Source organism: Oxyura jamaicensis, chromosome 3 (genome assembly GCF_011077185.1).
Source record: "Oxyura jamaicensis isolate SHBP4307 breed ruddy duck chromosome 3, BPBGC_Ojam_1.0, whole genome shotgun sequence".
Taxonomy (NCBI): Eukaryota; Metazoa; Chordata; class Aves; order Anseriformes; family Anatidae; genus Oxyura; species Oxyura jamaicensis.
The window spans coordinates 63,295,635-63,309,656 of record NC_048895.1 but is presented as its reverse complement, the minus strand read 5'-3'; positions in this window follow the sequence as shown (position 1 = coordinate 63,309,656).

Genomic DNA, 14,022 nt, shown 5'->3' with positions numbered 1-14,022 from the left:
TTAGATAAAACACATATCAGACTCTTTCCAGTTCCATTAGTTTTAGCCTGACTGTAACCATGACCTTCATCCACTTGTTTCATTTGAGTCAATTCTGGTTTACACCAGCACAGCAGAATGAATAGGTCCCTTGCTGTGGCCAGATACTTCAGCAGTGATCTCAGTGATGGATTACAGAGTTATTCTTATGCAGGAAAAGGCTGAAATTGTTTGTGGGCTGCTTGATTTGTCTGTAGTCTTGAATTTAAATTAGTTCCATGCTCCTCTGTGAAACACTCATTGCCCAGGAGGAAAAAAATAAAATCCCTTAGCTACCCAGTCCTGCAAGGGAATTGCAGTACTTACAGCTTGTGCTAAATGGCTTGCTGTAGCTATCAACCCTTTTTTTTGAACCCTGAGTTCCACAAAGCTGTTTCCACTTGGCCAGTTTTACAGGACAGCACAGGTGCCCTTTCTTCACGACACCATCTTTAAAATAGAACTATACTGTGGAAAGTCCTCATGGAAGCATTTCCTGACATGTACTCCATGGGGAAGGAAGAATGCTGGGGAAGAAACCGACACAGGTTTTGTGTCCTATTGTAAAGCTACAGACTTTCTGCATCAGAGGCAGAGAAAGGGGCTTTCTCTTTCCATGTGAAGTCTACTAGAAGAGGTTGGAGTCTCATGGTAAACCTGGGTTGCTCTCTTCCCACCTCCTACTCCCAATTCTCTAGACAGTGAATGCATTAAATGACCTACCATATGCTAGTTAATGTTTCAGCAGTCTCACAGATGGGTCCTGTAAGGATGTGAGCTCTGGACGGGGTAAGCACACTGTAGCCATCTAGTAGGGCTCAGCTGAGCACAGGGTATCCTGGCCTCAGTACCACTCATTTTAAACTGACTGCGACCTAAATATACGAGATGCTCATTAGAGGCCTTAGTAGCCCAATATCATCAGTAGATTGAACAAAGCTGTTCTACTCTTTGCCAGCACAAATGTTAATAAAAGGGACAACATCAATAAAAGTTTCCAAGATGAACCCATAGAAGGAGGCACTTATAGACTATTATAAACAATTTGCCCCTTGGTGGTTGTCTGTTATCAGTCCCAGTCAAAGCCTTGATAAGCCTTGCCTCTTTAGGAATCATTAATTTCCTTGGAAATTTAAACATCTGTCACTTGTGATATTCTTCAGGTGTACATGTGGGAAAGATTAGCCAGTGTTTATAATCCAATCTGTTCATTAAGCGCCTGCCCATGTGGAACCTCCTTTGCAGGCTGAGAGTCCGGCTTGCAAATCTCCCACAGATAATTGGAGGCAGCCATGAATTATGCGAATAAGCTGTCGACAACAGGGATCGTGTGGCCTTACTAATATCAGCTGGTCTAGTACAACATTTAATGATTTCTTGCAAATGGGATTCAGTCTTTCTGGGCTCATGTGCTTAGTCCCTATGACTGAGGAGATCCAGGTTGAATACTTGTGCTTCCTGCATAAGTTGCTTCCTGCTTGCTCTTGCTCTCTGATGTGGCATCTTTCTATAATACAGAGAAATGCCTCACACAAACATAAGAGCTATGTGATGTAAAAGCACTGCCCTGGGGGAACTCATAGTCCTTAATGACCCCAACCAGCCTTACTTGGGACCCCCAACCCCACATCTTCAGCTCAGGGGCTCAATTTAAATTCAGTACTGGACATACAGCTCTGTCATGAGCCATACTGTAGGCACGCCTGTCTCCAGCCATGCCTCCCAGATGGACCTTGGACTTGTGCTGTAGGTAGCTTGTATCCTAGATGGACCCCTTGGTCATATGCTGTAGCTTGTCTCCAGCCTTGTCTTTTCTTGCTCCTGACTGGGACCCCAGCGTGGGCCCTGGCTCATCAATTTCTGTTGTGGGGGCTGTTAGTGGTGCCTACTATAGCTCCTTACTCTGCCTGCTATGTTCATAGGATAGCACTTTGTTGATCCTTGTTGATGAAGGAACAGCCTTTGTTGGGATTGCCCTTGGCTGTTGGCTTGTCTCCCTCCATGGGTCAGTCTTGTTCTTGCTGCTCCCTGACTGTAACCCTCTCAGAGGTACATATCCCTTCATTAAGAGCACACTTGCTGTGTGTCCTTTGGCTCAAGCTCCAGGATTGAAGTTGCTGGTTGGATGGCTATGGTGGCAGTCAAGTGGATGGGTGTCACTGGGCAGCAGTGTTTTCTAAGACAGTGCTGTAGCTTGAGAAGTCAGGGACTCGCACAAGCGCGTTCTTAAGAGCACAAGTGCTTTTAATCACCTACTTATTTCCACTCTTGCTCATTGTGTAACTCCACTCAGGCAGCAAGATCAGTCATCATCACAATACTTGGCATGAGCTAAGTGTCTCAGATGGCTCAAAGTTTTGCTGAAGAAGAGAGAAGCAGTTGACAAAGTACAGCCTCTCCCACTGAAGCTACTGGGAGTGGAAGCTGTTAAGTGCCTTGCACTGGGTGTTAATAATAATAATACTAATATCATATCAGTCTACTGCTTCTTCATTATTGTAAAAAGGCTTTTTATTTTTATTTTTTCCCAACCGTTAACCTTTTCTTGAAGTTACTATTAGTTGGCTTGAATATAATTCTCTACATTTTCTTTTTCTTTCAATGCCATTGCCTTTATAATGAAAAAAAAGAGAGACCATATCTCATTTCAGGGTCCACCCAAGCCTGGTTTAGGCAGACTGCAAGGTCTACTGGGCCTTCAGCCAAGATCGCTCATCTAGGCCAGGATGGAAGCTTTGGGTTTTGAGTGAGAGTTTTTCAAGGGATGGGTGGAGGTGCATGTCAATACTTCTGAATGTCATGCTCTGACTTTGAAGTATTTTTCCAGAGATAATCAGATTCTGCATATACCACACATTAATTCTGGAATTTGTGATACTTTCTGACCTGCTTGACTAAGAAATCTTTGATTTTCAGATGGGTTCCATTCTTGCAGCAAAAGTCTGCTTTCTCCCATCACAAACACCAGCAGAAGAATAAGTCTGCAAACTCTGAAGGTGTGCCAAGTATCAGATTGCTAAGCAGTGCTCAGTTTGTTTTAACTTTTTTTTTTTTTCCTTTTTTTTTTTTTTTTTTTTTTTCTGCAATGTTAATTTATTGTGGTCAACTGGTTTGTCATTGGAACATGAAACCAAGAACTTTCATGTATATCTTTCAAGAGCAGCATAGGTTGTTTTAACAACATCATTAAATTTCAAACAATGACTACATATTTATGTTTCAGAGCAAGGACGTAGGATGTGGCAGAAAAATGAATGAGTGAATAAGGCAAGCTGCATATGGGACTACATTAGGAGGAGCATGGCTTGTTGTTTAAGGGAAGTTATAATTGTCATAGTTCCCCTTTACTTGGTGCTTGTGAAGCCACACATGGGATAGAAAGTTTTGTTCCAGAAGAAACTGGAGAGGGACCAGAGGGGCTACCAAGCTGGTTGGGAGCCCAAAGTACATCACCTCTGCGGAAAGGTTGAAGGAGCTGGGCTTGTTTCTTCCTAGCAAAGAGTAGCCTAAAGGGTGATGTAACAGCAGTACAAGTAGAGTTACAAATATGACAGAGCCAAGCTTTTCTCCTTTGTGGCAGATAATATAAGAAGGGTTAATGGTCACAAATTACAGCTTCGGAGGACATGATGTCAGAAAAAAAAAAAAGCTTTTAGACTAGGAGGGTAGAGTATGGGAACTATATTTCAGGAGCTAGATAATTCTCAGTATTGTCCAGTGAAAGGACAACAGGCAATGTGTGTAAAGTGAAGTACAAAAAATATCCATTTAAACATAGGAAAAATAATCTTTTTATGATAAGGATGATTAAACACTGTAACAGGTTGCCCAGAGAGGCTGTGGAGTCTCCATCCTTTGATATATTCAAAATATGACTATGGATGCTCCAGGTTCAACCTGTTCTAGCTGACACTCTGAGCAGGTAGATGGACTAGATGTTTGTGAGAAGTCCCTTCCAACCTCAGCTGTGCTCTGAGCCCACAGAGTTTGTCTCTTGTTGGTAGACTGGTCAGAATTCTGAACCATGATTTTTTTATATATATGTTTTTCTTTTTTTCCCTGTATATGACAGACAAAGATGGCCATTACATTTGGCCATATCAATTACTGCCCAAATGTGAACATCTAGGTATTTGTGACCTACATGTTTTTTGAATAGGTACAAGATGACAGTCAATTTTTCCTTAGCCACTAAAAACTATCTTGCAGGAAAGGCAGTATATATCAAATTGCCTTGAAAAAACATTTGCATCCCAGGCCTACCCATTTTCCTTTTGACAGAAAGAGTGTTTTAGAAGAAAGCTTATCTTAACTGCTGTTTACTTTAACAATAGTAAACAATTTATAAGAACAAATTGGCTGAAAGAGGATCTAACCTCTTTTTCTCATACACTGATCTTATCAGTGCACCCTTGCTTAGTGACAGTGTCTCTTAACACTGTGTTGCAGTTACTGACATCTTTGCTGTTCTGGGAAAAGTCTCCATCCCAGCTGCAATCCAGAGTTACATGAGCTTCTTCTTTTGGTCTTTATTGAAGACAAGTAATTAATCTTGTGAGCTGAAGGAGGAGGAAGACACTACCTAACCACTTTATATATATATATATATATATGTAGTGCTAGTAGTTTTATATATATATATATAGTGCTAGTAGACTCAGCTGCATTACACTGACATTTAGATGGTGAAGGATGAATGTTATTTCACAGCATGCCTACACTGGAGGAAAATAATAATACATTCAAAGCATACTACATGCCCAGGTTCAGTTTCATGGTGCTTAGTGCCTTTTCCCTCCTCTCACCAAAGGGGTAGTTCTGCACAATGCTCAGCCAACACGAGGTGTGCGGGGCTACACTGGCAGATGTGGGTTCCTGACCACTGGTCAGGCAGTGGAGATTAGGCTCCATATCCTACCTGCATCATGAGGTATGGCAAGGAGTATTAGCAAATGTGAAGACATAAACCAGGGAGAGAGACTGGAGATGTGAAATCCCAAAGCAGAGGTTACCATTTCTAAGTTTTGGCACCTGTTAGTCCCCTCTGCAGAGTCTGCTCCCACCTCCACTGGGCTGATCAGCTGTTCAGGAGGCTGTTCCCTATGCTGGACCTCTGAAGCATCTAGGTAAAAAAAAACTACCCTCCCACTTAAAAGAAAGGAAAGTGAATGCTGGATTGTGTCATACAACAGCAACACAAGCAGCTGAGTTTGCCAGACACGGGAGACAACATTTCTTGACTGAGGTGCTCTGTGGCCAGAGCCACGTGGGCTTGGGCCCAACGCAGGGCATGGTGGCTCTCAGAAAGGCTGGGTGGGAAGTGTTGAGCGGGACAGTGCTTGGCATTAGCTGGAGAGGGGCAGTGGGTCTGACCTCCAGCTCCTCTCTGCAACCTGGGCAACAGCTCAGGGCTGAGAGCTGAGTCTCAGGGCACTAAGGACTGAGGCATCTCACAGAGTAAGGCACACACTTTTAAAAACAGGCCCATGTCTTCTGCTTCTCTTGCAGAGCCAGATTCCTCCAGACCACATCAATCTTTCTGTCCCTTGGCAGGGCCATTAGAGGAAAGGTTGCTGCCAGTGCTGGCCAGATTTTTTTGGAGAAGGTGGCCATGCTGTGTGCTACGTGCTGACCTCAGCGCCCTGTATGTTTTCTAAGCACGTTGTAATGGACTGCAGCTGTAGACAGATGTCCTTATCTCTGGATCATGGTGGAGTGTACATGAAAACGTGCTTCATAGTTGAGTCCTGACTGTGGATGTGCAGGTACTTAGAGAGCTGTAAGGCCATGAAAAAGCACAATAGATGTGCCCACTACATTTTATATGATCTCATGATAAAGCACTGTTGAATAAAAGCTTTCTTCATTACTTTTCTTGGACCTAAGTTCTGTATACATTGCATCTTGGGTGCTCTGGATCCTTCTCAACAAATTTGAGGTAATTTTTTTAGTATAACTGAGTTATATTTTGATACTTTCAGCATAAGCACTTTAATGAAGTTTTGGAATTTTGTTTCCAGGACGAAGTTTGAAATTTTGATATATTTTCTTTTCAGTTCCTCCCTTTCCTTGGCCGTCCCCTGCTAGCATTAGATTAAAGTATTTGCCTTTCTGAATTGCAGCCTAAATGGTTACAGCTGTTGAATCATCCCAGGCTAATCAGGATGAATTATGGTATCTGATATTTGAATAGACTTAGCTCTCTCTCCACTTAGCTTTGTAAATCACTTTGCCTATGTCTATACAACCTTTGACATGAAACCACGATCATGGCATGCACCCTGACACAGCTGTCTCCCAGGCAGCTCACAGACAGCCTGTTGGGGCTAACCATGTAGCGAGATCAAGGCTGTGGGATGCCACCTGTTGGGATGGTCTCCGACATCACCTGGGGCCAACCCTGCGGTCTGTCTCTCTCTGCAGCAGCTGTGAAGCTGGTGCCAAGATCAGCCATAGGATGGTTCTCCAAGCTGTACCAGGATCAGCAAAGTCTGGAGATGGTAACCAGGGTCCATAAAGAGTCCAGATCACCAGAAACATCCATACTGAGGAGACAGGTTCAGGGCCAAGCTGGGAAGTCCAGTCACCTGGTAATGGTCAGGTGCAGTTAGAACTGCAAACATTGCTTAGGCAGAAATCAAGGGTGAGATCTGAACTTAAAAGCAGGTCCTCAGGAACAAAGGGTAGAAACCTGCTTCTCACAACTCTTTGCTCGTGGCTCTCTGACAGAAGACTGCATCAAAAGCTGGCCATGAGACCAGGCAGCCAGTCCTTGTAAAGAGGCAGGAAAGACAAAGGTTGCCCTCAAGGCCCTGAGATGTGTAGCCTTTCCCTTGGAGGTAGCTGCATGTAAGCTATTGTACAATATAGATCTTCCATTCTGCAAGGAGGTTTGTGAATGTTTGCACTGCACTTGGGAAATTCAACACAGCGTGTATGTGGTAACATTTCTTATCTTACATCACACTGACTTTGAAAGCACAATTGGGCCTGGTTTAAGACCATTGTGTTTTGTGGGTCACAAATGCGTATAGCGCAGACCTCATCCAAAGACTAACAAATAACCTGAAACATAACATGCTTTCAGTATTTGCACATTCATACCTTCAACATGAAGCCTGATTCCTGTCAGAGAAATTCATCATTCTTTCTCCCTAAAAATAAATAATTAAATAAATAACAGAAGTCCAAATTTTCTCAGACAGTGTGCACAAATGCTGTGTTTTTCTTCCTTACCACACTTAATCATGGTAATGATATGGAAGAACTTGCATTTGGGGTAAGTGATAAAAGCATCAGATGTTTGGACGGCACTGTTTGGATTCACCTAGGTTATCTGCAGTCCATTTATTCTGACTACCTTGTCAAATGTTGCGTTGTGAACTCTGAGGTCCTGGGACCACATTGCTGCATTCTTCTTGTATATAGGGTAGATTGATTTTGCTGGTGATATTCACACCAAAGAGTGCCTCCTGACCAAATGAGGCAGCTTGGCTTGTGGCTGCATTGTTTAAGTCTCTGGGCCATTTTAAAGGATTGGTCTGTTTTTTGCTGCATAACAGTGGTGTGCATTGTGGTACAAATACAACCTCTTCTTCCTCTGCACACAGACACCATTGGCCATGCAAATGAGTACCACAAGCTTCACTCATGGCAGAAACTGTGAGCCCTGCCTCATGAGAACTGTGGAGAGATAAATGTGCCAAGAGAACAAGAAGTAGGATTGGTGATGGGCAGCCTGTCTATAAAGCCTGTGTCCCAAAATGGTCCCCAGCATGGTCTGGACCCAATCTGTGCTTACATTTTTCAGTCAAAAGAACTGTTGGTAAATACTAAAGCAGAGAATGAATACAGACTATGTTGTTTCCAGGAAGAAGATGGAGCTGGCATAGGGATGTTAATTCTTGTTGCATAAAGTGTTTCAAAAGGTTCCTGACTTGCAGTGAGTGAGAGGCTCTGGCATACACTATGACAAGTGCATAACCCTGCAGATCTTCTGGTTCAAGGACTGAAAAGTCCTTGAGACTCTGGCAGCATTTCTCTCCTCAGATTTTTATTTATGCCCTCCTCACCTGAGGCCTCATAAAGCCAGATGATCTCATTGTCAGCCTGCTCCTGGTCCTGGCTATGCTGGCTGTTTGTGGCTTTTAGGGAAAGAAACCTGATGGGCTCTGGTGCATGCAGGACCGATCTGTGCTCCCTCATCCTGTCGCTGCCACGTGGGAAGAGTACCACTGAACAATACCTGTTATTGCCCTGCATACCTTGATGTAGACGCCCTGCAGGAGTGGTGATGCTTCTGGCATACACTGCTTGGGGTTGTTTTGTGTTCCTCTTACCCCACCCATACATAATTTTTTCTACTTTTGACCCTTTGACTCTCTTCCTGTTTGATGTCTCAGTAAGTTTTCTGCCTATTTATTTATTTGTTTATTTCATCATCGTTTACCCTGGCTGGGTAGCTGGTGTAGGAATGGACTGAAGTTGGTCTTTAAGGGGAAATCTAGTGAGAACAATGGCTGTAAGCAGCTGCCCACGGAAAAGTAAGGACAGATTAAGCAAATATGAGTATGCCCTCATGATTCCCAGTTTTATGCTATAGCTAGGCGAGGGATTTCTTGAATCAGCTGTAGTTTCTTTGTATTTAGTAAGCTGTGATGCATTTTTCTTCCATTAAATTCTTTAGTGCCCTCTCAAACCCATGTGGGTAGGTCATCCACTACTGCCCCCATTGTATGAAGAACCATATTCTCAAATTTGCTTGGATCAGGATTTACATTATTCACTTCATACCTTCCTGCTTTTACACTGGAGAAAACAGTGAACATCTGATGCCTATCTACCTCGATGTCACTTACGATCTATAAACTCTTTGTATTTTCCCTCAGTGGGTCTTTTCCAGAATAAAGGATGCTGGCAGCATCCTCAGTCATTCCTCATATCTTTAAATGATCTTTAAATGACCCACATATGATTTGATAAAATATGATTTGATTTGTTGGTTCCAAAGCCGTTGTTCGGAGGCAATTCAGATTTTCTCTAGATAATTAATTTTTCATGGATGTAGAGCCACCACTGTTAAAGGTCATCTCCTTCTGCTGACTCCATAAACACAGAAAAATATCCACAGCATTATCATTTCAGTGGTAATTGTTTATGATATCCTTTGAACTGTCTTGTAACTGGGGTAAAAGGAATATTTTACCCCTATACCACAAAGACATTCCTATTTTTATAAACTGGGAGGCTTCCTGTAATGCAATACAATAATTTCACAGTTTAATAGACCATTCTTTTGTGTCTGGTTTGCAGTTTAATTGAGGCAGCACACTAAAAAATAAAGCATGTCTGAAAACTCTTGGAAGGTACGATCTGAGCTAGAGCAAGCGTAAGTCAAGTGCCTGCTTGTATTTTTTCCTCTTGCAGCAGTCACAGTAACCATATGATGTGCATGTAAGCCTTCAAGAAGGCTTGTCCTGAAGGCTTCAGTAATGCTTGTTCAAGTGCTGCTGCACATAAATAACATCACCTCCTGTGGTTCAAGCTTACTGGCCTTGAACCTCCTGCTTCTGATTTTTGCTCTTTTGTAAATGTAAGGGCCCACACTGTCAAAGATAATCTATTAGGATGGTCTAAGAGATTTTCTTAACCACAATAGGCTAGAGGATTCAGTTTGTATGATCAGACTGTGTTTTTGTAAATGTTTCTTTTTATTGGCACGTGTAGCTCTATCATTGCTGTCTCTAAATATATGATATATAAATCATCTTACTGATGCCAGCATCCTAAGAACCATGTATGTGAAAGAGCTTTCACAAATAATACCTCTTGCCCTTTGACCATTTAAAAAACAAAACAAACAAAAATCCTCCTGTAGCTAAGATGTGATCTGCTTAACTCAACAGGGGGTTTCCAGGACTTGGGTGAATTTTAACCATTCTTTTTGACATAAGTCAAACTGTGTGAAGCAGTGAAATTCTGATTGCTGTGTGGTGAGATGACTGGATAGTGTTACAGTTCCCTCATTAAGCGGTACTGGAGCTAAGCAGGGGGAGTTGAACTTTCCTCTGTATTAAAACAACAAGTGTGGGAGATGAGGAGAGCAAGCTGGAGTAAGGGAGTTCACCTTAAAACAACAAAGACTTAACATGCAGTATATCAAGTCTCCTGAACTTCGTCCTGCTTGGTAGTTTATCAGGCAACCAAGATGAATAAAATAACAACAAATGATTTAAATTCATCCTGATTTCAGTCTTCTGGCCTAATTTCCAGCTTCATTCTTTTTCTCTTCTGTCGTTTCATTTTTGTGTTTCTACCTCCTTAGCTTGAAGTTTATACCAGTCTTAGCCCTGAAAATACTTGCAGATTGGAGAAAACAAAACAAAACCAACCAACCAACCAAACAAACAAAGAAAAAACAGTGAAGATGGGTGAGATGTAAGGCAGAAGTTCTACAAACCTAATGATGATTTCCCATTAATTCTGATGCACACTAAACTTCTTCAGCATTGTATCCAATTTACACTAGGAAAGAAATATGGCTCAAGCAGTTTCCACTAGTTCCTTTTGTCAATGCTAACAGTATATTTCCACTGTTAAAATCCATGGCGATATATCTGTGGCTTTTTGCAAATAGCAAAGAATTTTCATACCACTAAGATATGAATCAATCTTATAATATGACCTGACACTCCCAATCAAACTTTACAGAAAGCCTGAATGAAAATCAGAAGGGTGGCATTTCAGCTCACAAAGTTGGCATCAGCATATTAGTGTTGCGTGGTGTCAATAACAGAAAAACAACAACACCACAACTCCCACGACCGACGTTCAATCCTGCTGAATTACGTAGAAGCAATCAATCTGAAAATAATTTGCACTTGAACAGAAGAATGACTGAAGTACTGATCTTAAGGCAAAATGGAGACACAGAATCACTTTAGTCATTTACAGCTGACAGAAAGCAAGTTGTGGAAGATAATTACAAAATAAGTGAGCAGTGGAACCAGTGAAACCTGGATTTGTGTCCTATGTTCTCTCCTATGCCCCTTGGGGACAACAGCTCCTTCGCAAGTTCTCCTAGTCTTTATTCCCTATGTTCTCAGGTTCTCTTATGGCCATGCATGCACTGACTGGCTCTTCTACATGCACATATTGACTAGACACCTTAACTGAGCGGTAGTCTTCTCTTCAGAGACAGCACTAATTCAAGGTTTTATAAGTATTTTTGCCAGGATAACTAAGTGATGAGTGGGACACTGCAGTTTAATCAGAGAAAATACAGGCAGTGGTAGAAAAGGGAAAGGAACCTGGTTCATTTGCAGTCAGTATGAGCTTCCACCTCTCTTACAACTAGAGTGAGGCACCAGATTTTCCAGCCAGGCTCTGTGCCTCACAAATAGGGCTTGCAACAGCTAACAGCAGCAAGGGTCCTTGTGTGTTCAGCCACTGGATCTCAAACAACACCTGGGGACTTTGTCCGCTTGGCACAGTTATTCCTCTGGGCTATTGTGTTTAAAATGTGCCACCATTTTAGAAGTCAGTAAGAGAGGGCTGATGAGCAGACTAGAGAGCAATCTTAATCACATGCTGTCTTCCAAGAAAAAAAGAAAAAAATTGCTCAGTGATACTTCCTTAATGCTTGGAATCACTGTGTTTCCTAAACAACTTACTCACTTGTGGGTTAGATAGGCTAATGTCTGGGCTAATAGCCAGAGTTTAAAGAGGGAAAGAGCAGTCATGCACTTAATTTTTCCTTCCTAAATTATCTGCTTTTTGATTTATCTTGGTAAGCGTTTCATTGTGGCAAATGTATGCTCTCCAATTACTCAGTCCTGGCATGCAACGCTTCTTAAGAATGCAAATTTCTTGGAGCAGGGACCTCATGCTTCTCTATGGCGCCTCACACATAGGGCATGAGACTGGCTGCAACCGCTGGATACTGTGGCAGCATATTTAAATAAAACAGTACTCTGTTATCCTGTAGGTTTGAAGTTTGGCCCACACAGATCCTCTCAGCAGCCTACAGGGTCTGGACTAAGGAGGCAGATTAATATGTTTCTCCAACAGAACATTCTCTGTGGCCTTGGGTATTCTGCATTGCCTTGGGTAACGCTGTCTGATAAATTCACTGCAGGTGCTTCCAAATGTATAGTGTGACAGTACTTATCTGCGGTCTAACTAGGAAAAACAGAAAAATTGTTAGCCTGGCTGCCTGGCCTAGTAAATACATATGACATAAGTCCCAATTCAGGAAGGTACTTAAGCGCATACCTAAATACCCACATGAATAGTCAGACACGCTTTTAAGTGTATTGTTGAATATGGGCCATACAGAAGCTGAACACATCAAGCAGCTACCCACATCAAGTTCCCGTAAGAGAAAATTGATTTCCAGAGTGTATTCCCTCTGGCTGTTAACACTGAAGAAGAGTGAGTAATAAAATTTCTGCTGTTGCTTCTTGGATAGAGGCTGTGCATATACTCGCTTTCACTGAAATGTTTTCTCTCTGGTATTAAAAGTGTTTTGTGAGTTTTGGGAACCATACTAGATAATGTGAAATAAAGATCCATGGGTTTTGGTGCTATTTAGTTACCATGTCTTTCATAATATCAGAAATAATCAAAAAGGAAGACCCTAACAAATACATTAAATAATGAAACAGACGAAAATTAGTAACATGAAGACCTTTTGGATCTGGTTGAACTTTGTGGCACGGCTGCTCTTTAAGTGGTTTTGCAGTCTGTGGAACACGTCCTCCCTTTTGTATGCAAAGCCTACAGCTTCAGAGTGAGGCAACTGTTCTGGAATACAGCAGTTGGTTAACCAGTGACTGGTCAGTATTTTGATGTGTGTTTTGTTACCATTCTGAAAAGTATCAGTGCACTACAGTTGCCTAAGTTATTACTTACAGATGCTTCACACTACATGGATGCAATACAGAAGACTCCGTGAGTCAACAATTTATCATACATTCAGAGATATGTGGAAATGTGGACCACAGCCTTTTAATTTTTTAAAAGCAACAAAAGTTCTCTTAAAGTACACTGAGTGCTATCTTGGGATTTATACCACCACTATTGTTCCACTGCCTGAACAAAGTAAAATCACTGTCTTTGCTGAAATGATTATTAAGAGTGCATTATAAAATAGTCTGGTTATCTGAAATAGTTAATTCAGAATGCTCTCTGACTGGAATCTATCATCAAATCCAACTGGGTACAATCAGAAGGGTTATCGCTTTACTATTACTAGACATAGATATAAAAAAGTATTACTAGCCACAAAAGAAGTCAAAACAAATCCTCTGAACGTTAACTCTTCTGGATATGGTTGCTGAATGAAAACATCAAGCCTTTAAAACTATATTTTTCCTCTCTTAGTTTAGACTGATCTGTATTCATCTGCCCATCTTTATGTATGTTTCTGTTAAACCTGATGCTAGATCACATAATGGAGCTATTCTAATTTGCTGTACAGATCTCAGGACAATCTCACTTGCCTTTATGCTATACCACAGTGCAGAAAACCCCACAGTTACCAGGAAAGTAACAGCATGATCCTTGCTGCATTGCGATAGTCGCTGCAGACTAGGGAATCATTATACTCTGGTCTAGCCAAACACAGTAACATGGCAGTCCCTTCTCAAGAGGGTTTAATCATCCGGGTAAAGCAATGATTTAATTAGTGTGTGGAAGGCAGTAATGATAGTAAGAGAAAAATAAGGTTGCATGGTTTTTAATTATATGTAATTTTTAAAATACCTAACCCATAAATAATTAACAAAAAATCCAAGAGAGATTACTCATTCTCTGAATAGGACAATCGGTTGGTATCTTCAGGGATTTGATAAGAAAGGTACAGTATGGATTATCTGTAGCTGTAAATGACTGCCTGAGAGAGAGGGGGCAGAATGATTTGGCTTTTTGCAGGAAACCTTTCCCATATTTCTCCAGTGGAATTTCTGCTGTTTGGATCACCTCAGGTATCTCTAGACTGGCCCA